The sequence below is a fragment of the Sinohyriopsis cumingii genome, chromosome 1, assembly GCF_028554795.1.
Source record: "Sinohyriopsis cumingii isolate HCF-2022 chromosome 1, ASM2855479v2, whole genome shotgun sequence".
Taxonomy (NCBI): Eukaryota; Metazoa; Mollusca; class Bivalvia; order Unionida; family Unionidae; genus Sinohyriopsis; species Sinohyriopsis cumingii.
Window position 1 is genome coordinate 10,562,495 of NC_142961.1, and position 26,441 is coordinate 10,588,935.

The window sequence follows — 26,441 nt, forward strand, 5'->3', positions numbered from 1 at the left end:
TTCATGTCAAAGTTCAAATTCTAGAGCAGAATTAAGGGAAATTTGAGACATTCTTCTTCACATAATGAGAACTTAAGGAGAATTTCATACATTTTTCTTTATGTAATGAACATGTGGAGAATATTGAGATTGTGTTCTGTATGTAATAACACTTGAGAGGAATCTTTGATAGTTCCTTATGTAATAACACTTGAGGGGAATCTTTGATAGTTCCTTTTGTAATAACACTTGAGGGGAATCTTTGATAGTTCCTTATGTAATAACACTTGAGGGGAATCTTTGATAGTTCCTTATGTAACAACACTTGAGGGGAATCTTTGATAGTTCTTAATGTAATAACACTTGAGGGGAATCTTTGATAATTCCTGATGTAATAACACTTGAGGGGAATCTTTGATAGTTCTTTATGTAATGAACATTTGAGGGAAATCTTTGATAGTTCCTTTTGTAATAACACTTGAGGGGAATGTTTGATAGTTCTTTATGTAATGAACACTTGAGGGGAATGTTTGATAGTTCTTTATGTAATGAACACTTGAGGGGAATCTTTGATAATTCTTTATGTAATAACACTGGAGGGGAATGTTTGATAGTTCTTTATGTAATGAACACTTGAGGGGAATGTTTGATAGTTCTTTATGTAATGAACACTTGAGGGGAATGTTTGATAGTTCTTTACAAAATAACACTTGAGGGGAATCTTTGATAGTTCTTTATGTAATAACACTTGAGGGGAATCTTTGATAGTTCCTTATGTAATAACACTTGAGAATTTCAGACAAGTTCTTCGGGTGATGAACACTTAAGCAGAATTAGAGAATTTGAGACATTGTTCTTGATGTAAAAGATAAATATATGTATTTACTCAGAAACAGCTATATATAATGCTATATGTATAGCTCTAAACAGAAACGAACCTATTAATAAAAGTTTCCAATGGATATTGAATACAATTAACAAAAGGACTATGCAGGGATAAAATAAATTCATGATTATTTCTTCAGATGTAATGTTTTCTTGGTTAGATTGTTTAAGTTTAATTTCCTCTATCAAATTCCTAATTATTATAAACCCCAAAAGCACTGTTAAATCATTCTTTCATTACAACATTTAACTGGTCATCAAGTTTGATCTGTGTGGTCCACCAAAGAATATCATCTCAATTAAGTCATTGTTATCACCTGATGTGCCAAAGCAATGGCAGTTGTTTAAACAAGAAATGCATAATAACAAAGGCACCAGGTAACAAAAGCATGATAAATAACTGTCATTGATAATTGGTACTTTAGAGTCACAGTTTGCTGGTTAAAGCCTGGAAAGAAATATTTAAGTTTTGTACTCTTCTGACTAAATAATTTAGAAACATCCTTTAGTTATCATTCTAAACCTGCATGTTGATTAACTTAATACAGCTTTAAGTAAATCGATCTCATGCTCCATTTGATTTACGACAATTCTGAAAATGGATGAAAATTAGCAATTAGAAAAAAAGAACAAATTTTTTTTTACTTAGAAACAAAGGTACAAATAATATGAGGAATAAAAGTTGGCATTCACAAAACTAAATGTACTTGTGACAATAAATATGATTTAGCATGCATGGAGTGATGGTTCCATAAATTGTGTTGAAAACTGTTATTTTTTGGGAAAGTTTTGTGAGCAAACTGATTTCATTACTAGTGACAGCAATCTTTACTATATTATGTTTTTTGTGATTTTTTTTGTTGCTTCAGAATCAGTGAATAATTTTCAATATTTATATGAAAAGCTGTGATTTTTCTCATATGACAAATTCATAATTCTACAGTATTTCCTCAGAAGCTAATAATTATATCTGAATTGGACAAACCAGAACTCCTCTAAATCACAAAATTTTAGAACAGATTTCTGGACAAAATTATGAGTGAAGACATAGCGGAGTATTAAGCTTCAGGTATACATTAAAATTAATTGCCCATCTTGCACTGGCTGAAAGTTGAATATTGGATGTCCAAGTGGCCACATTTTCAACTGTCCCACTAGACAGTGTAAGAGGCGAAAAACAATGTTGACATGACTTTTTGTTGAGGAAGGGTTGATATGACCATCTGTTTATGAAGAGAAGAGATAAAATATTCAACATGGCCACTATGTCTGCCATATTGGATGTCCAAATGGCATCATCTTCATTCAGGTTGATGAAACATTATAAGAAGTTTTCTCGTGAAAACCCCAGGTCCATATGACTTTCCATTCAGGAGGAATAACAATTGCAAGATTTTCAAGATGGCTTCCACATCCGCTTCACTGCCTGCCTGATCAGCTTCCTTTTCAATTAGGACCAACTAGACATCGTAAAAGGTCTTTCAGAAGAAAGAAAGAAACAATGTTGATATGACTGTCTATTCTGAAGGAGTACCAACAACAATATTTTCAAGATGGTCATTGTGGTGGCTATATCAGCTGTCCGAGCAGCACAATTTTCATTTAGGTATATTTATATATATCTCTGTATTGGTACAGTATGGCGAATTAGCACAATTTTTATTTAGGTATGTATATATATATAGCGGTACAGTATGGTACCTCAGCACAATTTTCATTTAGGTATGTATATATGTACTGGTACAGTATGGCACATCAGCACAATAGTGGCTGTATGGTAAAGCTAACTAAAAGTAAGATTCGAAAAATATAAATTTCAGTATCATGGGTTGAATGTGAAGTTTGACGGTTGTACTGCAAGTAGTTTAGAAGTGGTAGCAACAACGAATCTGTGCCAATGAATGGACAGACAACACACTGGTGATCTCATAACCTCTTTAGGTCTTAAAGCAACATTTATTCATTCATCTACAGCCACTGGGAAAACATGGCATATGTACAGTGGTGACTTCTAATGCATGTGATCCCTTTCATCAAAAAATTTTGATGTGAATAAAATTTAAAGTGAAAATTAGTTCACAAAAACTTTATACTACTTATATTTTGTGATTCACATTATTCTAAATACCATATATACTTGCTTATAAGCTAAGACCAGCTACAAACATGATTTGCCATTACATAATGTGTCTGCAGATCAGGGTCTGCGCTGCTTCTTCTACTGATTACTCATAACAAAATGCACAAACCCAGATCTACCAGCTTATTCTGTGATGGCATATATGGGTCAGTACAGTTTGCAGTTGGAATCAACTAATAAGCAAGTACATACAGTAAACTTTTACGCTAATGGAGCCAAGTTGATAGGCCAATTTTAAAGTATTGCTGGGAAATACTTATAGATGATGATGTGATTATAGAGATAAGAATACACAAAATGCAGAAAACATTATAGAGTAAAAGACAAGGTGCAAGATATGCAGAATTTTTGGGTCACCACCCATCCCTTTAGCCCCCGTCTCCCCCAATGAACATCCATCACATGACTGGTCAGTAAAACTGGCTCACAAATTAACAATGTCTTCTTTCAGTACTTCTGCTTCCATATTCATCAAAGGAACAGACTACTTGTTATATTCATGGAAGAAAACTAGCTGGAATTCTGTGTTATTAACTCATCTAAACACATGTATTATGCAATTATTGACATTAAAAGTTTGTGAATCAACTTCTGTTTACATCTGTAACACCAGCGAGTAACTACAAACAATGATGTCCTCAGGGTAAAGATCAAAATAAAAAAGGAACTATATGTAATGGATTAATGGCTGAAAATCTAAAAGAGACTATTGGTAACACACTGGTCACACGATAATGAAGACAGCAGCAAGTCATTATCCTCCATGGCTTAACTTCAATGCTGAACAATAAGTGAAAATATTAAACTCCAAGTGGCAGTGAGTTTCTGAAAGTTTGGATCATACACAGAGCATCAAATGACAAACTTGAGATTAGACTGTTTTTCAAATAAACTCGGATGATGATGGGTATCAAAAGCATTCCAATACAAAGACTGCCCTGATCAATGCGTCATGAAATCTCTGGAACTTGTGAATCAGAATTTCTACAACTGTTACAGGAAATCTTTTATGTGAAAGAAAATGGTCAAGCCAATGTGAGCACATCATTAAGCTATAAATCCATTAAAAAATACCAGCAAGAAAAGCCACATCAATATTTTTGTGCTATCAAGATTGTGTCATATACCACATGATGCCACAAGACAAAAGGAGCAATAACTTGAACAACAATTATTTGTGCAAAGTGATTTGTTGATAGGCACATCTTGAGGCAATGACCATAATATTTACATTTTTATCAAGTGCATCAAAATCTGCAAGACCAGTGCTAATATGATCATGTCATACAAACCATTAAGCTACAAGACAAAAAGGGCAATAACTCTAACAACAATTAGAGGAGCAAAGTAATCTGTCAATATACACCTTGTCAGGTAATAACCATAATATTTATCAATCTATGAAAAACTGAGGACTAGTTGCTAACAACTGCTGGACAGAAGGATGGACACTTAAATTTCCATTTATATAAAAACACAGTGATGAGGAATGTGAAACTTCGGAAAGTATAAGGCATTATGACTAATGCTTTTGCCACTGTTGGCTGTTTCAAAGACCTTCTCCCCTATTCATGGCCAATCAAATGAAACTTTAGAGCTATATTGTTTTCTGTTTAAAGAAAATGAAAAATTTGTATGTACTGGTAGCATATTTATATGATTTACTTTTGCTAAGTGAAAATTCTATCCTGTCTTTTCAAAATGTTCAAGATACATTTACACTAGTTGATGTGCCACATTTAAAAGTGTATCCCACAAAATCATTTTATGGACTTTAGCAGCAGGGGGGGCGAATCGGACATTTTGTCCAATCGTTATTTTGCTTAATTATTACTTTCTGCACTCAGCGGATCCGGTGTAGTCAGCGCCTGGTAAAAAAAAAAACGACGACGGTCCATCCTACACGACGGTGACGTCATTTGGTTTAATACATTTTCTGCAAGCTGATCCCAGTTTTGTCAGCGTCCGGTAAACACAGCGACGACCGCGTCGATGTCATTTCCCCCCCTGCTGCTAAGTGGTTATTTACAATGATCTCACAAATAGAGTAACCACTAACTCCTCCTCTTGTAGATCAATTAGGTTATTTGACTGATCAGTAAGTCTGAAATTAATTCTCGTTAAAAACCGATTATGGCATCGCATATAGACCGGATTAATTGGGCTCTCAACGATTAAGAATCCTGGAGGGGCTGTTGGCGAAAATGAATAAAGGATATACCCCTGTTGAGCTTGATTTGATTGCTTGGTATCTACCTGGTAACTCCCTTCGATAACATCACACACTAGATTGATTGCTATCACCGATGCGATATTTACGTTGTATGGAGCAATATGCCTACCACCATCTCCGTTATCGTGTCTGAGGATAATTGATGGACCGAGAAAATCATTAAGAGACTTTTTTAGTTCTGGCGCGTTGTATCCTGGAAACTTGAAATCGGGTAAATCGGCTTCTGTGATATTATACTCGGTTAGGAATTTTTGTTTATTATCATCGTTGTTAGCAGATGTTGTCTTAACGATTCGTTCATTGATATATTCCATGTCTGATATAAGTTGATTTAACACCTCAACGTGTTTTCGTGCTTTTGTTCTCCGTAGCTGTTCTAGTTGTAATTGGTAATTACGATTAATTTCGGCAAACGCACCAGTGATATCATTTAAACCAACTGTGACCGTGGCGGACGATTCAGGAGTTTGCTTATACGGAAAATACCATTGCATGGTATTCCTGTCTTGAAATATAAACCCGCTGGGTAATAACGTGTTTCTTATAATAGACAATTCATCTTGATAACTGGGATTAATCTCATGATACGATTGCACATTTGTGTGCAAATACGCGGGGATTTCATTAGGTGGATTCTCGGGCCAACCTAGTATGGTTCTTATTGAACTGTTATAAATATCAACCATATACCCCGGTGTGCTTATTTCAATCGTCGATGATAACGTCGGTTCATGAACCGTAATATCGATTTTTGATTCTTTTCCTGTGATCGATTTTATCCTGCGTTGGAATTCTTTATTGATTTGTTCTACTTGGTATGACCCAGTTGGTATTGTAACCTCATTCCGGTCTGGGGTCCCATCGGGTTTATTTGTCCATGCAAAAACCAGCGAGTTATTAGGTTGTTGTCTGTTAAATGCTTCCGCTCGGATATTAGGCCAACTGTGATATATTCGCAATTTTGCCAGCACTATTTCCTTTACTGGAATCGGAGAAGGGAAGTTTTCACTGAATTCTGGCTTCGTTGATGTTATCGATATCATATTTGTTTGTACCGGAGTGGTGTTCTCCGCGATCCGTTGGAGTAATTGCAACCCTTCGGGGTTCAGCGACATTATTATTATTCGCTGTTTCTAGTGTTTAATTTCAACACCGAATATTAACAACCTGCTTGTTTTCAGGAGAATGTTTTAAGCCCATTGAAGTTGTTTCAGGAGAATGTTTTAAGCCCATTGAAGTTGTTTCAGGAGAATGTTTTAAGCCCATTGAAGTTGTTTCAGCGACGTGGTTTCCAGCTTCCAGTTGAAAATCCTCGATTTTTGACATCGCGGAGTCATACAACTGGACCATCGTGGAGAATTCAGCATCGGATATAAACGAATTATCTATCGCCAACGAGATCAACCCGGATAATTTCGAGTACGCGTCGGATACTATTTGATGTTTTACTGTATACTCGTTGAGTTTTTTCTGAGAACACGATGATATCTTTCTAGTGATTGCGTTGGCGACTCCAGCAATTGTTGTCGCCGCGGAGATAGCGATTGGAACAGCGATCGGGGCTATCATGGTTACCGTGGATAAAATAACACCGGTACCGGCTACTATACCCGACACCGAGTACACGACCGCGTCGATGGTGGTTATTTTTCGACGGTATTTTTTTATTTTTACACGGTATTGTTCGGAAAGCGTTTTCAAATTCGCGGAGAATTCTTTTACGGTATTGAATCGATATTGATGTGACGTCGGTGATACCTCTGATTCAATTACCTTGGTGGTCATTTTTATTTTAAAAGAGCTAGTGTTTTTAATTACTTAGATCCATTACAAATTCCGCATACCATGTAATGTTTGCCTCGATTAAATGTCTATCGACGGCATAAATTGTAAACAGTTCAGCTGCGTCCTTGTCTATAATTGTTGATATTGTATTGTTAAACCCGGATGAACTCGACGATAATATATTAAACTGCATCATTGAAACCAGTGTCAATCGATAAATACCCTTAACAGCTGCGGTGATTTTTACTGTATTCTGTGTAGGAGTCCAAGCGAATGATCCATGATGAATCGTGTATACTGTGTTGATGGTGTTTTCATGAGGGATTTTTATTTTTGTCACCTCCGGTAGTCTGTCTTTAATCGCTGTAACATCAGTTTTGATTGTTTCTATTTCTTGTGTATGCGCGTCTACACTCCTTTTGTTCGCTGCAACATTAACGCTGAATGCTTTTATGAGCACCTCATGCGCGTTTACACTCTTTTTGATCGTTTCAACATCAGTTTTGATTGTTTCTATTTCCTGTGTATGCGCGTTTATATTATTTTTGTTCGCTGCAACATTAGTTTTGACTGTTCCTATTTCCTGTATATGAACGTATAACCCCGCGTTGATCGCTGCAACATCAGTTTTGATTGTTCCTATTTCCTGTCCATACGCAGTGATATCATTTATAGTTATTGTAATTTCATCCGGTCTGGTATTTTTTTTACCAAAGAATTTATCAATGGTGTTATCAGCCCTGTTAAAATTTTTTCGTAACGTGTAAAATTGGCCCGACAGCGTTGTAAACTCCGAAATAGTATTTTTTATCCCCACAAGATTCGGTTCGGTTACCGTCGGGGTTCCAAAAAAACTAGCAGTAGTGAGTTGTATATCGGTGACAGACTTTTGTATCCCCTCGAACTGATTTGCTTGCGCGTTAAATTTATCATACAAATTTTTTAACGAATCCGACACGGATATATAATTGTCGCCAAGTGTACTTATTTTTCCATTTATCGTCAAGATGGATTCACCTGATTTAAGTCGTCCGTCATCGGTATACAACTCGATCGTGTTCTCGGCGGCATCACGCTGTCGTATTAAAACGTCATTCAGCGACACATTACTGGATTTCAGTTTACCCTGACGATCTTGAAATACAACTATTTCGCCCGGGTCAACACTGGTTAAATTTAACGTATCAGCGGTTTCATCCTCGATTAGTTTTTTTATGTCATCGGTGGCGAGCGTTTCCGTGGGTTTTTTCAGTGCCGAAACCGGTTGTCCCCAGATATCAATCATTATTATTGTAAAAAAAAACGGTGTTTTTAATTAACCCGCCGGGCCTCTACGACCCCACTAGTGTATTCGTTTACAACCACATGAGGTGGTTTCCGCGATGATGAAATCGCCGTGAGTACGTTCAATACCTCACGGCCACATATCGGTGGGTCACTTAATTGTTGTGTTGGCAGCGTGGAATAAAAAACCGGGGCTGAACACGCCCGGATATACCGCATGAACTCGTTTGGCGGGGCTAACCCGTATGAATCAAAATAGACGATCGCACGCGGATCAATTGCGTATGCAACCCAATGAGTCCCCGCTCCGGAGGATTTATCGAGGTTAATTATACCGGTTTCAATATTCCTTGGTTGCGTCGGTAATTGATCCCTCATAAAAACACCTCTGAAGTTTTTTATCGCTAACGCGTTTGCGGCATCTATTAAATCAAAATTAGACATTGGAGTCATTGACTCTTGAGTTAATAAACGGTTCCCGGTAGTCTTAGACCCTTCCCCGAGTACCATGAATACGGGGTTCCCGGTAGTCTTAGACCCTTTCCGGCTACAGGTCATTTTTTTTTATAGCCTTTCCCGGTTGCCTTCTTCAATGCCATTCCCGCCGCGGTACCAATGGCTCCTAACGCCGCCGCCTTCGCCACTGCTGGGGCCGCTGCGGCAATCAACGCTGGAATCGCAGCTAACAGCGGAAATATCCCACCGGTCTTTTCCATGTTTTTAATCGCTGCAGCCGAAAAATCTATTTGAACACCCTTTTTATTCTTCATCGCATCATTGAAATGTTTTATTTGACGCGCCGTCAACGATATCTTATGATTACCACCTGCCATCTGTGACGGCTTTAACGTTATTGTGGTTCCACATTGTTTAGCCGACTTTGATCGTAATTTCTTGACTTGACCATCGGTCAACTCTACACCGACAACATTATACGACATTTTTATTGTAAACGCGTTTATGTTTCCAATTACATGTTTTCCACTGGTGCATCAACGATTCTCATTCGTCCACCAACGCCTTCCAACAGCATTGATTTATCGCTGAGAATGACAGCAACCGCTCTATAATCGGCAATAACGCCGTGAGTTACATTAGCTCAGAAGTGTATATCAACGACGGATTGTCTTGTTAAATCAAGATGTTCCAGCGAAAAGTAATAGATCGGATATAGTTCTTTGAAATCATGTTGTGATATTTGCAAACCAGTGTCGACGTTTTGATCACGACTCATATACGACAGCAACCGATGGTACACGCGTGCAATATGGTTTTGACCGTAATTAAGTTGTATATCCTCAGATGGTTCCTGCTGGCCATTTATTCTCAGCGAGACGTCAGTAACGCCTAATCGATCAAATATCATATGGCTGGATAGTTGATTATCAACTCTCGTCATATCCTGCAACGCAACAAATATATGACGCGGAGCCGAAATGCCTTGTTGTGATGCCAGGTTCCATGTGAATATACCATTGATATTTGATTGCTTAGTATCTGTTGTTGTTGTTAGCCAACTTAGTAATGATTTTCCTCCCTGCTCCATAAAGGATAGCAATCGTGCCTCTGTGGTAATGGATGGAGTCATTACTGGCATCCACAATAATATTTTAGTTAAAACGACTTTACCAGAGTCATTATTTGGATTCGTAAGATCCGCTGGAATTCTCCAAATTGCATTTCTATCATCACCTTTTCGCACAAGCACCACGGTATGCTTTGCTCCGTAGATAACTTTTCGCACGTTCCTACAAAATCCAAATATATGATGCAGTGGAATCGCGCATGAGAAAGATCTACGCGGCCCTGTTAACATTGATATGCGTGTTGCAGCTCCGATGTTAAAATTAGGATCGCTGTTTATAATCATATTCTCAACATCAGCATCAGCGTTATTAGCATTATTTCTTGGTCGTCTTACCACAAATTGCGAGTTTCCAGCAGTGTTTCTAGTATCCTTTGCAAACATCATAGATGGACCCGCTGATCTTGTATAATCGTCGGAATATCTTGCTAGCCCGATTATTGTTGTAGCAACATCAACATCACGTTCTATTGATTCAATTTCTCGCCCGTCAATGAGATATTTTGCGCTCTCAAATAGCGCCATTACACCGTTATTGACTAAGCCAACTTTGGTACCATCTGGATACGGAGCTGGTACAGCAGGAGTATCGGCCTCTGTTACAAGTTCTCCTTCGATTTCAATAAACGCTTCACACGGTAAAAAATATTTACTGGTATCATGGACTTGAAGTTCAATTCGCGATCGTATGTTGGGTTGTACTGCATGATAGGAATAAAATTGATAATTACGGACAGAATCATCCTTGTGCACTGGTGCGTCCATATCAAACGCCGGGTCAGCTGTTCGTTTAAACATTTTATTTAATAATACGCTGATGCATCTAAATCATCGTCGTCGTTTTAAACCACTTCCCGCTATTATGTTTGCGATGTCATCTTGATTATTGTTTACCAACGACGCTAGTTTTTCTTCCACGGCGTTATTTATTACTTTACTGACATTTGCAGGCATCACTGTCGTTGATGGCATCACCGGTGGTTTCTGTTTTCTTTTTCGTGAAAATCCCTTGGATTTTACCAACGACATTAGTTTGTCCTTTGCTGCAGAAAACGCCCTTCCGGCGACATCTCCAATAGCGCTGATTCCCTTATCACGACTAACATCAATAGCCTTCATTCCTAATTGTTTGGCTAACGGCGCCACTTTTGGAGCCATTCTTGTAAATAACCCCGCAATGGTGCTACCGAGACCGTCTCCGTACCACGCGCGGTATACAGGCAATCGTGAGTTTACCACGTAGACGCTGACTGGTTTATCATGGTTGTAGTGTATCATCATCTTTATTATAAAAAACACCAGTGTTTTCCAATTAGTGGTTGATCACCCCCCTTCCCCACCACCGAATCATAAATTTTGTCAAAAACATCGATTTTCTCTAAATGATTTCCTGGGGTTTTCATCGGCGGTAAAAATCCGCGTTTTTTGTCAATTTTTGTCAATTTTTGTCGTTTTTTGTTGATTTTTTGTCGTTTTTGGTCGGTTTTTGCCGGTTTTTGGTCAAAAACATCGATTTTCTCTAAATGATTTCCTGGGGTTTTCACCCGTAAAAACCGACCAAAAACGACCAAAAAACGACCAAAAACGACCAAAAAACGACCAAAAACGACCAAAAACCAACCAAAACGACAATTTTATAATTTTATAATTTTTTTAATCATCCACTAACTCGTCAATGAGCGTTCGATATGCATTAATGTCCATGATACCACCGGCAAATAACCGCCTGCAAATATCAGCGGCCTCATTGATTATTTCCGGAGAGTTATTTCCGGCTCGTTTTCCTCCGATTAGTATTTCTAGCCGTGATATATCAATGAGAACACTACCAGGACAAGTAACGTCTTTACCAACAGAGTATCCTTTTCCGTGTTTTGGTCTTTCACTTTTTACTTTATTGTGGAATATTATATAATTATTATCACGCGGTGGTAATTCATTTTTATGTTTATTTGCCAAATACACTATTCTTGTCCAATCCTTTAACGACCTTATATTTTTCTCGTAGCCGCTATTGATATGCTCATCTCGTGTGTCCTTATCAAAATTTGTAACAGTAAAATTAACTAATTTTTCATCGCTGAAGGCTCTGATTTGATCTATTGTGCTCTTTTTAAGAACATTACGGGGTATATTCCCCTCTTTCCGTATTTCTTCCGGTATTTCTTCCGGCATTTCCTCCGGTATTTCTTCTTCTGGTTCTCTTGCGGTGGCGCCTAGTTCTTCCTCGTCGGCCATTGTAACATATGGTTCTTGTGGGTCCGTTATAGCGAGTGGTGGCGGCCTCCATGTTGTAGCAACCGCTATTTTCGCAGGGAGTGTTTCCAGAGACTTTTTTGTTTGCTCGGTCTGAGCCGCTATCTTTTCAAGCACACCAAGGACGGGCACAGTTGCCGCCGTAACATCTTTGGTCGCTTTAGTTACCGGAGCAAAGAGCTGTTCGCTTCCAACAGCAAAATCAGTTTGTAGTTGTTGCCGCGTTTGAAGTTGTTTTTGGACCCTTTCTCGTAACGGTATGAACTTTTTAAGCGCTACTAGCCGCTCTCTGGCTAGCCGAGTAGTAAGTGATTCGCCTACCATTATTGCAATTGCTCCGTAATTTCTAATTTCCCACCGAGTTTTCGTCTATAATCCTTCTAATGTTTTTAATTTTATTAGAGATTTCTCGACGTCGTTCAAAAGCCTGTCCGAGTTTTTTTCGTACTGTCTCAACGGCAGTAAATAGTCCAATAAATGCATTTACGTCATTGCCATACAAGTTTTCATTGATCGTATATTGTAATCGCTTTATAAAAGAATACTCGCGTGGCAAGGTATATCGACCTTTCTTTGATTGCTCGTTAATAATTTCATAATCGGACAATATTTTTTGGTTATCAAGCTTATCAGATAATTCAATTCCTTGATTTTTTAATTTTAAAATCTCGGTTAATATATTATTGATGTCTTCGATATTCATATTCTTATAAAACATCTTATTTCTAATATCAAAAAAAAAATTATTTTACAAAATGAACCCTGCGTATCAATCCCGAGGTGTGTTAACATTCGATGAAACCGTAGGATAATTCGTTTTCTTCCGGTATTTCTTCCGGAAGAGACAATTTATTGTAGCGTTCGCACTGTCATGGCGACTTCGTCAGCGCCATAGGCGCCGGTGACTTCGTCACAGTGACCTTGTCACTCGCTGATTTCTGTTATATATGAAAATCGAATTCTGTGACCCGTCTTTTTTGAGATCGCTGAATTCTGTATTCCTTCTGCAACAAATCGTATTGAGGCGATATAAATGTCAAAATATTTTCCTGCCTCATTCATCGACTGAAATATTTTTTCCTCGTGAGTTGTTGTATCAAATGACTTTACGCTTTTTGCTTTCTTTGAAAACTTACCAGTTTGGCCTTTTTTGGTATTCTGACTTTGCGAGATAGCTTGCAAGTTTATAAGAGAATTATCAGTCTTATTATTATTAATATGATCAATCACAAGCCCATTTTCGATTAATCCGTTGAATGCTTCAAATACAATCCTGTGAACATAATAGCTTTTTCCTCCTGCAGTAAATTGCAAGTATCCCTGATTATTTACGGTACCAATCGGCTTCTTCAGTCTACAATTTCTAACAACGCCGTCGCGAGATGCCTCGTAATTAACGAGCACAGGATGCGGCTGAAATTCTTGGTTCATTTGTATAATAATACTACTTGTCTAATTCATTATTTGGTTTAATTATAAACCTTGCAATGTAGTCCTGAGGAGTTTTGATGACGAAGTCTGCGGTGGGGTCAATGACGGCATTTTTTATTCGCTTGTCATAATAGCGTTTTAACTCCCTGTATCGCTTTCCGCCACAATTGATACACAACTGCGATTTTCCTCTTACACCAACGTGACAAACCAAGCACGGTAGGGGGCCAAGAGAACCATTACGAACGCTTTGTAAATGATACCCACAGAATTCACCTCTACATGATTTATTGCACGGGGTTGTCGACCCAATCATCAACCATTTGCAGTGATTCATTATACTATATTCTTTCATTTAAATACTTGTTTTAATTATATGGAAGAGTTTGAGAGATTAGCAGCAATTAAGCCCTGGAAAAATATTAAGTTCAATCTCGATAGAGTCCTCAAGGACGCACCAAAAGCGTTAATAAACGATAGAACCCTGTTGAATAAAATACGCGACTGTATCAATGAATTCAAGCGTGATGGTGCATCTCATAGTTGGTCAACATTTCGAATTGATGGTGTTGTTGATGCTACCATGAACGACAACCGCGCAGCAACGATAATATCACAACTTCACGGTAAAAGGTATTTCTTCAGAGTAAAATTCATTGTCCGGGTGGAATCAGGTAATTGGATCATACGTGATAAATTTGAACCGGTTCTCAGCGACAAGAAAACAGTCATTGTTAGCCGCGACTCCAAGCCAGGGCTGTTAACCGGAATTGACAGACCATACTATGAACGAGCGTATCCTGAAACAGCAGTTGTCTATGGAATATACCCGTTAAATAAGAAACCTGATATCGGAAAACTAGCGCCGATGAAACAGTCAACGGGGATAAATTGTGTAGCAGAACGAGTAATAGAGCATTTTACAAATGCGTGTCGAGGAAACAAATTGACTGATTTACGACGTAGTAAAATAAACCAATGGGAGGAGACAGTGCGCGAGCGAGGAGCAACCATCAGCGACATAGCGAAATTAGAAACGTCGCTGAGATTTCCAATAACCGTTACAACGATAACCGGTGAAGTATTATATGAATCAAAGTATAAATCAAAGGGAGCCCCAATCAAAATTATTGATCATAACGAACACGCGTGGACGCCCGCGGTCACAATATTTCCACGGGATAGAACAGTAAAGTATATCCCGGGGGAATTCCTGGGAGAGGATAGTTTTCTCGCGGAGAGGAAACTATTTGATGCTATTGCTTGCTTGTGTAAAAATGACCCTGTATCAGTGTGGTTACTTCGCAGCGCTGAAAACGACATGGATACCTTTGATCAGTTTGTAAGACCAAACGGTGAATTATATCACACTGAAGCGTTTCACAACAAGATGAAAAAAACCGCCATGGAATTTGAAGAGCATGATGAACAACTGCTAACAAATTGTTTTACGATTCCATCGGTTGCGGCTCATGTTGCAGCAAGGAAAAATGCGTGGAGACCAACGCGCAAGGAATTTCTACCGGATGTACAATCCAGTTGTTTGGAATATTATCACAGTGGACTATGGAACACTGAATACAACCGCGACGCTATGATTTCCGTTGATATGGTTGCCTGTTATCCAGCGAGTTTTCTCGGGTATGGATCCGCCGCTGAGTATTTCAAACGATTTGGACACCCCAGACATGAAATGACTCGTGTTGCTATTAATGGACCACTGCCTGATTTTGATTTAACCGGATTCGCTCGCATAGTATCATTTGAATTCGCGGCAGGACTTCATCGCTGTTGTTATATTTGGATCGGTAGACACATGGCTGAAAAGAGATGGCTTCCAATAGTGCTGCTATGGTATATGATTGATTGTAGCATGCTTGTATCGTTGATTGTCAGTGACGCGATTATATCATACCGGGCGCAGACTGAAGTCCGGTTACCAGAACCAGAGCGTCTAGATAGCATAATTGACGAGTCCAGAAAACACATTGATGCCAACGAGGAATATATCATCGAATGGTCCAAAAAGATATTCAACCAACGAAACTGCGAGGCAAAAGATCTCGGTAGAAGAATAATTGGTAAGTTCACACAAGGTGGAAAAAACTGCGACTACAAACGATATTGCTCACGGCTGATTATAGATGACGCAGAATATGATTTCGTAATCAAGGATGCAGTGGCAAAAAATAGATACGTGAACTGCAAAACAGCTTTCTTGTCCAATGGAACAAGGTTGGGTACAGTTGTTACCTACAGCGATGTAGACAGCCCCGCGTATCCGCATTTGAGGCCGTCTATGCTGGGTTACGCCGCTATCAATTTATTCTCGATGATAAATAGATTTCCCGACACCGCGGTTAGAGTAGCCGTTGATTCATTTTATATAGACGTAAAGTATAAGGGAAACATAGCCGAGTTTACTAGTCCGGACGAGAGTTGGGGTATATGGAGAATTAAAAATGAAATACGACGCGATTATTCCCCGTCAGCAAATGTCACCGTTGAAAACAATTACTTACGCGGTGATAATTTATCAGAATGGTCTAATGCACCACCGTGTTCTGATCCAATTTGTAGATACAAAACAGTTTATTTAAGCAGCTGTGGCGGGTCAGGAAAGACGACTCGGGCAATTGAATTATTTCGAACGCGGGCAAGTATAATCGTGCTTACACCGACCCATAGACTAGCGCGAGAGATAAAACAACGAAATGTTGACGCCGTTACTTATCACAGCTTTTTTCGATACAGCGGCGGTGAGTGGACTCCTGATCGAATGGGGGAAAAATTTATTCCTGAGGTTATCATCTGGGATGAGATATGTACTGTTTCGTTAGATACTTTACAAATGTTTCTTGAGTGGTTGCTGCGCGCGAATACAGCGGTAATCATGTGTGGCGACCATGGCCAACCACCACCATTTGTCGGCGAGGGTCCACATGATTGGTTAAAGGGTTTTGTGGACTATTATGAAGAAACCGATACTGATTACCGAGCACTTGATGAACAACTGCGCGAGGTTAAAAAATTAATCAGATTACAGCCGGATAGAGTTCAATGTGAAATAATCCGCGAGGTGATTCCGGAAACGCCGTTAAATGAATTCTGGGAAACATGGAGACCAAACGATTTGATTGTAGCGAGTAGAAAGATAGTCAGAGACACACTTCAGCGGAAGTTGTTTACGTTGCATAAGGAAAAGTTTCCAACGCGTCCAGTGCCGTTGTGTTATAGACCCGCGGACACACGGCGGCAGAACACTTAAGTTGAAATCCCGGGCCCGACAGCGTCAGGGACAAAAAAACAAATTCTCGTGCTGAATGATATTGTGCTCGTTGATATCAGCGTCGTCGAAGATGAGCTACGTGCTGATAAATCCCCGTGGACGCTAGGATACGCAACGACAATACATTCCTCGCAAGGATTGACTATCACGGATACAATTGTTTGGATAGTTGATAATCGCATCGAATGGTCAAATCTAGTCTATCTTGCAGTGTCCAGAGTACGGAGAATGAATCAGCTTCAAAGAATTGTTATTGACGAAGCCACCGACGAAGCCGACGACAACGATGACATCATCGATGCAAGCGTCATTGATAGAAAACTCTCGGGTTACCGCCAACAGGATAAAAAAAAACAGCGGCGTTTTGATATTGATGCCGAATTAATAATTGCGTTACGACAACAACAGAATAATCACTGCGCGAGTTGCAATTGTGTAATGCGCTGGCGTTATTCGGATAAAGACGCTCGCCAATTTACCGTGGACAGGATCGATAACAGTCTCGGTCATGTCAAAAACAATGTGAGGTTAACCTGTCTTGAGTGCAATAGACGCAACGGCGCTAGTTAAGACCACGCGGGGGTAATTGAGTATCGTCAGGTATCACTTGTAGTTGCTCGCATGTAAACCCCCGCTGTGGGGCAGTTGAATCCAGTCTATAGATCGGTGGTCTACCAGTTGATCGTGTTATCGTTGATATGTTATGTGTGGTAACACTCCAAATAGGATCAGTAAAAAAGATGGCTGCCATGTATATGTGGTCTTAACACAGCTCCACTCAGCTCCATGAACTTGATGTAAAAACTGGTGTTAAATATGCTAATACCTGTAGCCATCATTTATACTGTGGATTTATGACAATATTAAGTTAGTGTAAGTGAAATTTTATGTGCACATGTTCATGTATTCAAGTGAATTTGGAAACCTGTTCAGAACAAAGGATTTTTGGCTATCCAAGATGGCTACCGAAGTGGATATACTTGAAATTGAACTACACCTACCATATCTGAACTTCAGTTGATACCAACTCAAACACATTATGCAAGTTTCATTCAAAAGTTTATGGATATGTGCTAGTCATAAATAAGGATCTGATATACTTTTGCTATCACTGCTATGAACAAGCTGAAAATATCAGAATCATGGAAACATATTTAAATACCAGCCTTGTAGGTTCCTTACTCAACACACTCAGCTCAACCTTTTCTGCATCATTCTCTGGCTTTAGTATGTCTGATATACCTGAAGATCAGAGCCACACAGATAATCCCATGCAGGAAAGTCATGTTCAGAATAAAAATGAAAACAATGGTGCAGATGATGATTTGGAATTATCCATTATGGCTGACACTCCAGAATTCTTGAGGGTCAAACATAATAAATACAGTATCACTGTGAATATAGATCCACAAAAGTTTGAGTTTGTAAAACAGATATTGGATTCAGAACCTTGCATGACTTCATGCAGTTCAAGTGTACAAAATGGTATTATCTACAGAACAAAAGAGAAAAACACTGTGACAGCTACATTGTATAAAACAACATGTGTCTTACATATACAGGGGCTGAACAGTCTCACATGGTTAGATCATATTATCTGTAAATGTAAACAGGATGAGAATACCCATGCTAAAGGCATTTATATGCTGACATCTACACCAGTAACTAGATGTAGTACCAAACATGAAACAGTTCCTAAAGTCTTTGACCTAAATGACTCAGGCAATAAAATTAACACCCCACCAGAGTGTCAGGCAATTACACGCTCCATAAATCATGACCACAGCAGTGATGGCTTAAGCCTTAATGATTTCTCCATGTGTGTACATCAAAAAACAATTAGGAAATTGGAGACCCAAATCGAAGAATTAAAACTACAGTTACATGCTATTAAATCAGCACAGGGAAGGGTTAATGAGCAAGTAACCTCATGTGAAATAGCAATTCAGACAGACTCCCAAATATCAACAGTATCAGATGCTCAGACACAGACAATCCCAGTACCAGCCAAAAGAAAATGTAAAATGACCATGCAAATAAAAACTGATGCCCAAAGTAATCCTGCATTGCAGACAACAGTATCCCCCTCTCAGTCATGTGACACACCTGCAACAGCAATAAGTGTACATCCATGGCCCGCAGTTCAAACAAGTCTGTTACCTTCACCAACAACTGCATTTCCCAGTGCTCAGACAAATGTGTCAGAATCAACAACAGTAGTTCACACAACTGAAACACCAATTTCAGCACCCCTTCCTCCAAGATATGTGTCTGAAATACAATCCAGAGTCCAACACACGACATCACAAGCCAGAAAAGATAGGACTCTAATAATTGGCTCCTCAATTTTGAAAAGTATAATACCAAGGAGACTTTTTAAAACAGATGTACAGACTTTAAGAGGTGCAAAAATCAACAACATCACTGACAGAATAATGAACAGTGACCTAACCAAATACAAACAAATTATTATTTTAGTAGGTGGAAATGATGCCTGTGAGGGAAGGTCACTAAATCAACTCAAAACAGATTTTGAAAGTTTATTGTATGCTGCTAGATATTGCAGCCCAAATACATGTAAATTAATGATATCGGGACTACCTCCTCGTGTGGACACCAAGGCCAAAGAAATAAATGATCTGATAATTGACTTATGTGAAGATTTCAACCTACAGTACATTCCACAATACAAATCTTTCTTCATTCAGAATCAGGATGTCAACCTTAGTCTCTACCACAGAGACAAAATTCATCTAAGCAGAAAAGGAACCTCTCAGCTACTGAGAAATATTAACATGTATGCCCCTATTTTCAAGCACTTTAATGAAGAGTGTTGTCTTAACTGTGGAGAAACTGGGCACTTGACACAGGTATGCCATCATGGCAAACAGATCGAGTGTTTTAGGTGCCATAAATATGGACACAAACAAAGACTTTGTCCATCAATGTATACATATTAGGAAGCTGGCAAAGAGGAGAATGCCAACGCTTCATTTACAAAAAAACTAAATGTACCCAGTGGGACTCTTGACTCTAACTATTCAATGGACACTATTGTAGATGCAAATGTAAATGGATTTTCAGGGTTTGTATGTGACTTTGAAGATGCTAATATATATGAACATTTAAATATAGAAATAGGATGTCAGAATGATAAAAGCAGTATGGAGACAATCTCAGTGAGTACCCCATTGCATGATGACATACATGTAATTGATATGAAACTAAATACAAAAGGTTTTAACATAGGTCACTTAAATGTACAAGGTATAGTGGGAAAGATAGACCAGATTAAGTTAATGTTGTCTTCCATGGAAAATAATATACATGTTTTAGGACTCACTGAAACCAAATTAAATGCTAACCACAATGATGATCTATTTCACTGTCAAGGCTATAATAAACCATTTCGTAGGGACAGAGAGACAGCAGGGGGGGGTCTTGTTGTATACATTAGGGAAGATGTAAATGTAAAAAGGCGACTTGACTTGGAGTCACATGAAATTGAGAGTATCTGGGTGGAAATTTTTCAAAATAATGCAAAATCTTTCCTAGCTGGTTTCATTTATAGACCACCTTCCTCCAAAGCATTTTGGAATGATAACTTTTTGAAACAAATAGAAAGTGTTCTAGCACAGGAGAAAGAAACATATATACTCGGAGATATAAATAAGGACCTTCTCAATACTCAAATAAGGAACAACTGGATGGAATTTATTGAATCATTAGGCCTAGACCAGCTGGTAAATGAGCCTACAAGGGTAACAGAAAAATCAAGCACTCTTATTGATCACATTTATACTAACCTACCAGACAATGTGGCTTGTGTTAATGTACCAAATGTTGGTCTTAGTGACCACTATCCTACTTTTTTGACAAGAAAGGTTAAATGCAAGAAAAATAAGAAAAATACACATAAAACGATCACTTACAGATCGTTCAAAACTTTTAATGAAGAACAATTTCTCAATGACCTATATAAAGTTCCATGGAGTATGATCCAAAATTTGGATGACATAGATGAAGCCATGAGGGTGTGGACTGGCTTATTTATGGATGTAGTATCTAAGCATGCACCACTGAAAGTACATCGAGTAAAGACTGATTTTCAACCTAATTGGCTTACTACTGAAATCCTAGATGCTATGAAAACACGAGACAAATTCAAGGCTATGGAAAACCATGCACAATATAAAGTATGGAGAAATAAAATAACAAGTATGATCAAAAAAGCTAAAAAAACTTATTATCAATCATTACTTGAAAACAAAAAGAGCAACACAAACTCCATTTGGAAAGTCTTCAATGAACTCACTGGAGGAACGCACAAAAAACAGACAAATAAAATTCATTCACTTCTGGTAAATGACACCATAGTCACTGATGAAACTGACATTGCAAATGTTTTCAATGATTTTTTCATCAACATTACCACAAAGTTAAAAGAGCCAGTGATAGAAAACAACTTTAATGAACTGAAAAAGTTCTGCAGCAGTAAAATCTCAAAGGAGGTATGTTTCTCTATCCCACCAGTGTCAAAAAACTTTGTTAAAAAATGTCTCAGTGAATTTGATACCAAGAAAGCTACAGGACTTGATCAGATTGGTCCACGACTCATTAAATCTTCTGCCTTTGCTATTGTAGATAGCATAACATTCATAATTAATTTAAGTATTGCAACCTCATCTGTCCCCAAAATATGGAAAACTGCAAAAGTAACTCCTATTCACAAATCTGGTTCTAAGGATGATGCTGATAACTACCGACCAATTTCAATACTACCAAACTTGTCAAAATTGATTGAAAAACATGTCCATGACTCATTCATGTCATATTTAACCAAACACTTGCTGTTACACCCTAATCAATCAGGCTTTAGACAGAACCATTCCTGTGAGACTGCCTTGATCTCCCTAACTGATAAATGGCTTCAAGCACTTGACCAAGGTAGAATAATAGGAACTGTATTTGTAGATTTCAGGAAAGCTTTTGACATGGTGGATCATGAAATCCTTTTGAAGAAACTGAAAATCTACCAGTGTGATGAAAGAACAATTAGATGGTTTACTTCATACTTAAATGAGAGAACACAACATGTTTACATAAATAATGTTCCGTCTGAACCTGAAACAATTAGATATGGAGTACCACAAGGCTCAATTCTAGGTCCACTACTATTCATTTTATTTATTAATGACCTACCACTTTTACTAAGAGACTCAATATCATCTACAGATCTCTATGCAGATGACACAACATTGTCAGACATCCAAAACACAAAGCATGAGCTCGAAATTTCTTTACAGAATGCACTAAACAAACTGGAAAACTGGTGCACATGTAATGGCATGGTGGTAAATACTGGTAAAACTAAAATATTACTTATCTCAACACGGCAAAGAAGGACAAATCTTGATAGTGATGAACTATGTCTGACATGGAAGGATACAAATCTGCAAATAGTCTGTCATGATAGGCTACTTGGTGTTCTGGTAGATAATAACCTATCATGGACTGAACATATCAAACATACCAGTAAAAAAGTCAATTCAAGTTTATGGCTTCTCAGTAGGATAAGACATTTTCTCCCTGAAAGGCACAGGAAACTATTTTATAACAGTTACATACAACCCTATTTGGACTACTGTAGTACAGTATGGGGTAATTCAAATGATAAAAACATAGCAAAGCTGGCACATCTTCAAAAAAGAGCATTTGGTCTAATATCAATCCAGAAAGAAAGCAAGGAAAGTTTAGCTGGTAGGTTAAAAATATTACCTATTAAAGACCGAATCTGTTTGAGAAAAGCCAAATTAATGTACAGGATATCTCAGAATAGTGCTCCTGAATATTTACAATCACTATTCCAGTATAGGCTACCTGGTAATACTCCCCACCTGCGATCCATGTCTACCAAACAGTATAAAATTCCCAAACCAAATAAGGAGTTATTTAAAAAAAGTTTCCAATACTCTGGAACTCTGCTCTGGAATAGTATTCCAGCTGAGATTAGAAATGCCCACTCTATTTCCTTCTTCCAAACCCAATATATTCAGTGGCTTCAGAGATGCAGCTTAAATAAATAAATTCCTTTGTATGAGGGCCTCAAGGTAGATTAGTTTTTAGCTAATTGTGTTACCCTCTTTAAATAAGGTCATTATTATTATTATTATTATTATTAGCTCTTTTTTTACCGCCTTCAAGGTCTCCTGGTTCATACAGATATCTAACAGTGACATCGCCGAGAATTGGCTTGGAAACGCTATCTATTTTTGATCTTCCGGGTATGTACTCGTATTTAATCGCGTCGCTGGGCTTCATGTTGATTGCTCGGGTAATCTCGTTATTTAACGCTGCAATTACGCCTGGCAACCTTTTGACCCATTCACGAGATCGTTTTTCTTGGATGAATTCTTTCGCGTATTGATACCCAAATAACCGTTCAGCAAGAGTCCGATTGAATCGTTCAACAATTGCCTGATCACGATGTAGCGCAGTATGACCTCGTTGTATCGCGACTCTATGATGTTTCAGCGTTGATAAAACAGCGCCGCGAAATTCACTACCAGGATCAACTTGTAATAGATTTGGCCAGCGCAGAGGACCGCTTCGGTAAATCCTCTCAAACGCACCAGCTACTTCAGTTGCTGACTTTGTTTTCAAGGGCTCCGCTTGTTTGTATCGACTCGCAACATCAACTACGGTTAGCGCGTATTTGTAACCGTTGTCATGCGGCAGAAATAATATGTCAGCTTGATGAACTTCATTAGGTACGCTGACATCAAAGCGCGAAAAGTTGATTTGTTTAGGCGGCGGTAGATAAATTTGCCATATAGCCTGTTTGGATAACCAATTAGCTGCAACGGCCTTTGTTACCTTTGCAGCGCTTGCAAGTTTACCAATTGCGGCCTTCCCCTTCCAGTATCCTCTCGGAGAATAATAGATGGATTCCATGTTGTTATTATAAACGCTAGCGTTTTCAATTACCAGCGCGAGAAGCTCCGCTTCCAATCATTAATTTACCTTTCATAGCCGATTTTGCCAACCATGAAGCCAACTTTTCTTCGAGGGATTTATCAGGAATAGCATTTAACGCGTGAATTAATTTTACATCCGCGATATGACGCTGTTGCAGATCACCGCTACGATAAGCTATATCATGTATCCGACATGCTTCGTCGATAGCGTTTATTGGATACTCACCGGGTCGCGGCTGATTTTGATCATCGAGTCTGATATCTAATCGTGTTCCGGGGCCACAGTAGCTATATCCTGGGAGGTGCTTTTCTCCTGGATACTTTGCCCACGGTGTTCCGGGGAGTTTTGATAACTTGGCTGCAATATCACCTCCTCGCTTTTTTTTAAAGCATCCCCAGGTCTAATAGAAATAAATCTAAATTTCTTTGTACCGCATTGTACACACTTACCAGTAAGCGCCGATCTGTTATTTCTCGTTGTAACGGTTGTCATATCATTTGTGCCAGTACGCACTCTACACTTCACACAATATAGATCCATAATTTATGTATAGAGATATGAATATAATTGATTTTTCGGCAACTAAAACGAGAGAACCAGTTAAGCATGTTGCAGCGTTACCAAACTCGATCCGGATGATTATCATCGGACCATCTGGATCCGGCAAGACGCAATTATTACTTAATTTAATAATGAGATGGATGAAGTGGGATAAGTTGTATTTAATCGCCCCTAGCGTAGATGATCAACGATGCTACGAGGTGTTGAAAGATTTTAACGAGAATGCATCAGCGATCGCTGAAAAAAATGTTATTGAGTTTATTACAGATATCAATGATGCACCAGGCATTGATGATATTGATGGCGACGTTAACAATCTAGTCGTGTACGATGATGTTATGTTAGACAATCAAAAAAACCCAGCTAGGATATTTTCCAGAGGCAGGCGTAAAAACACCGACGTGATATATGTCACTCAACGATACACTCAGATTCCAAAAGTAATCAGAGACAACTGTAATATTCTTGCTGTATTCAACGGCGTTGATACACACACGCTACGAAATATCTGGCAAACTTGGTGTGGCGGTGACATGGACTTTAATGGTTTTCGAAACTTGTTTAGTCATGCTCAGTCAGCCCCACATGGATTTGTAACGATAAATTTACATGATCCTTGGACATGATATCGTATCGGACTTGACCAAATATTTGGTTAGTTGTAAATAATTTTCATTGTAAATAACCACTTAGCAGCAGGGGGGGAAATGACATCGACGCGGTCGTCGCTGTGTTTACCGGACGCTGACAAAACTGGGATCGGCTCGCAGAAAATCTATTAAACCAAATGACGTCACCGTCGTGTAGGATGGACCGTCGTCGTTTTTTTTTTACCAGGCGCTGACTACACCGGATCCGCTGAGTGCAGAAAGTAATAATTAAGCAAAATAACGATTGGACAAAATGTCCGATTCGCCCCCCCTGCTGCTACTTTATCAGGAAATAATCTTTATATTTGTATCTGCATTTACTGCCATGAAAATGTCAAACTGACTCCTGAAAAGCATACAATCTACCAGACCAAAAATTTGCTATATCTGGACATTTTTCAGCGACAAGGCAGAAATTATTGGAAAGATTGTGACTTGTTAAGAACATACTGCTTGCTCCTCTATATTATAAAATCAGCAAGACTGAGAAAGATAACAGTTTTACAACTACATTGCTGGGAATTCTGATGCTTGTGTATATTTATTAAATACCTATTTAGTCTTCTATGCATTCTGTATTGTCCAGACATGAACTACTTAGATAACTTCTGTGATGTCCACAAATAGACATTTTTAGATGCATTGAATAAAACTTTCATTGATTCTGATTCATTTTGAATTTCATTTATAAAGTAAAGCTAATATATTTAGAAAACAAAGAAGAGGGGCAATTTACAAAAGGTCTGAGCCTGATAGTGGGTTAAAGTTACCATCTATTCATTGTGTCATGGCTACCTCTTCATGAAACCTGACCACTTTTACGAATGCAAATGGTGCTATGTGCATGGCACATCATGTGACTGCAAGCACCTGACTTGCACAAATGGTAGAAACTACAAATGTGTGAGTGTGTGTCTGTGTGTGTGATTTGGATTTTTAACAAAGCTTTAACAAAATTTCAGTCATATCGCTATGATATCTGCAGTGTGACAATTTATAGTGATGCCGCAGGCATGTAGCATGATGTACCACCCAGTTAGATTATCCTGACACCAGGCCAACCAGTCCTAACACTAACCTCTTAATGCTTAGTGCCAAGTGAGGCAGCTGTTAGTACCATTTTTGCAAGCTTTGGTTTGATTCAGCCGAGGATCAAACCCATGACCTCCCGCATCCAAGGCGGACACACTAACCACTAATGAAGCCGTCAACTACAAATGTTAACTGCAGTAAAAAAAAAAGAAGTTTCTGCAGTATGTTAATTGAATAAGTTTCATCTTTTCCTACAAGTTATTACAGTTTCATCCTGAGTTTACTCTCAGCCGAGAAACATTATGGGATATATATAGTACAAAATTATTTACAGATATCTGAGTTTTGTCACA

At 38.5% G+C, this 26,441-nt stretch overlaps 1 protein-coding gene across 1 annotated transcript in view; it reads right to left on the reverse strand.

Annotated features, from left to right (window-relative positions):
• Positions 1-26,441, reverse strand: part of LOC149806408 (uncharacterized) — a 764,942-nt gene that overhangs the window by 88,200 nt on the left and 650,301 nt on the right. The gene's annotated exons all lie outside the window — the stretch shown is intronic.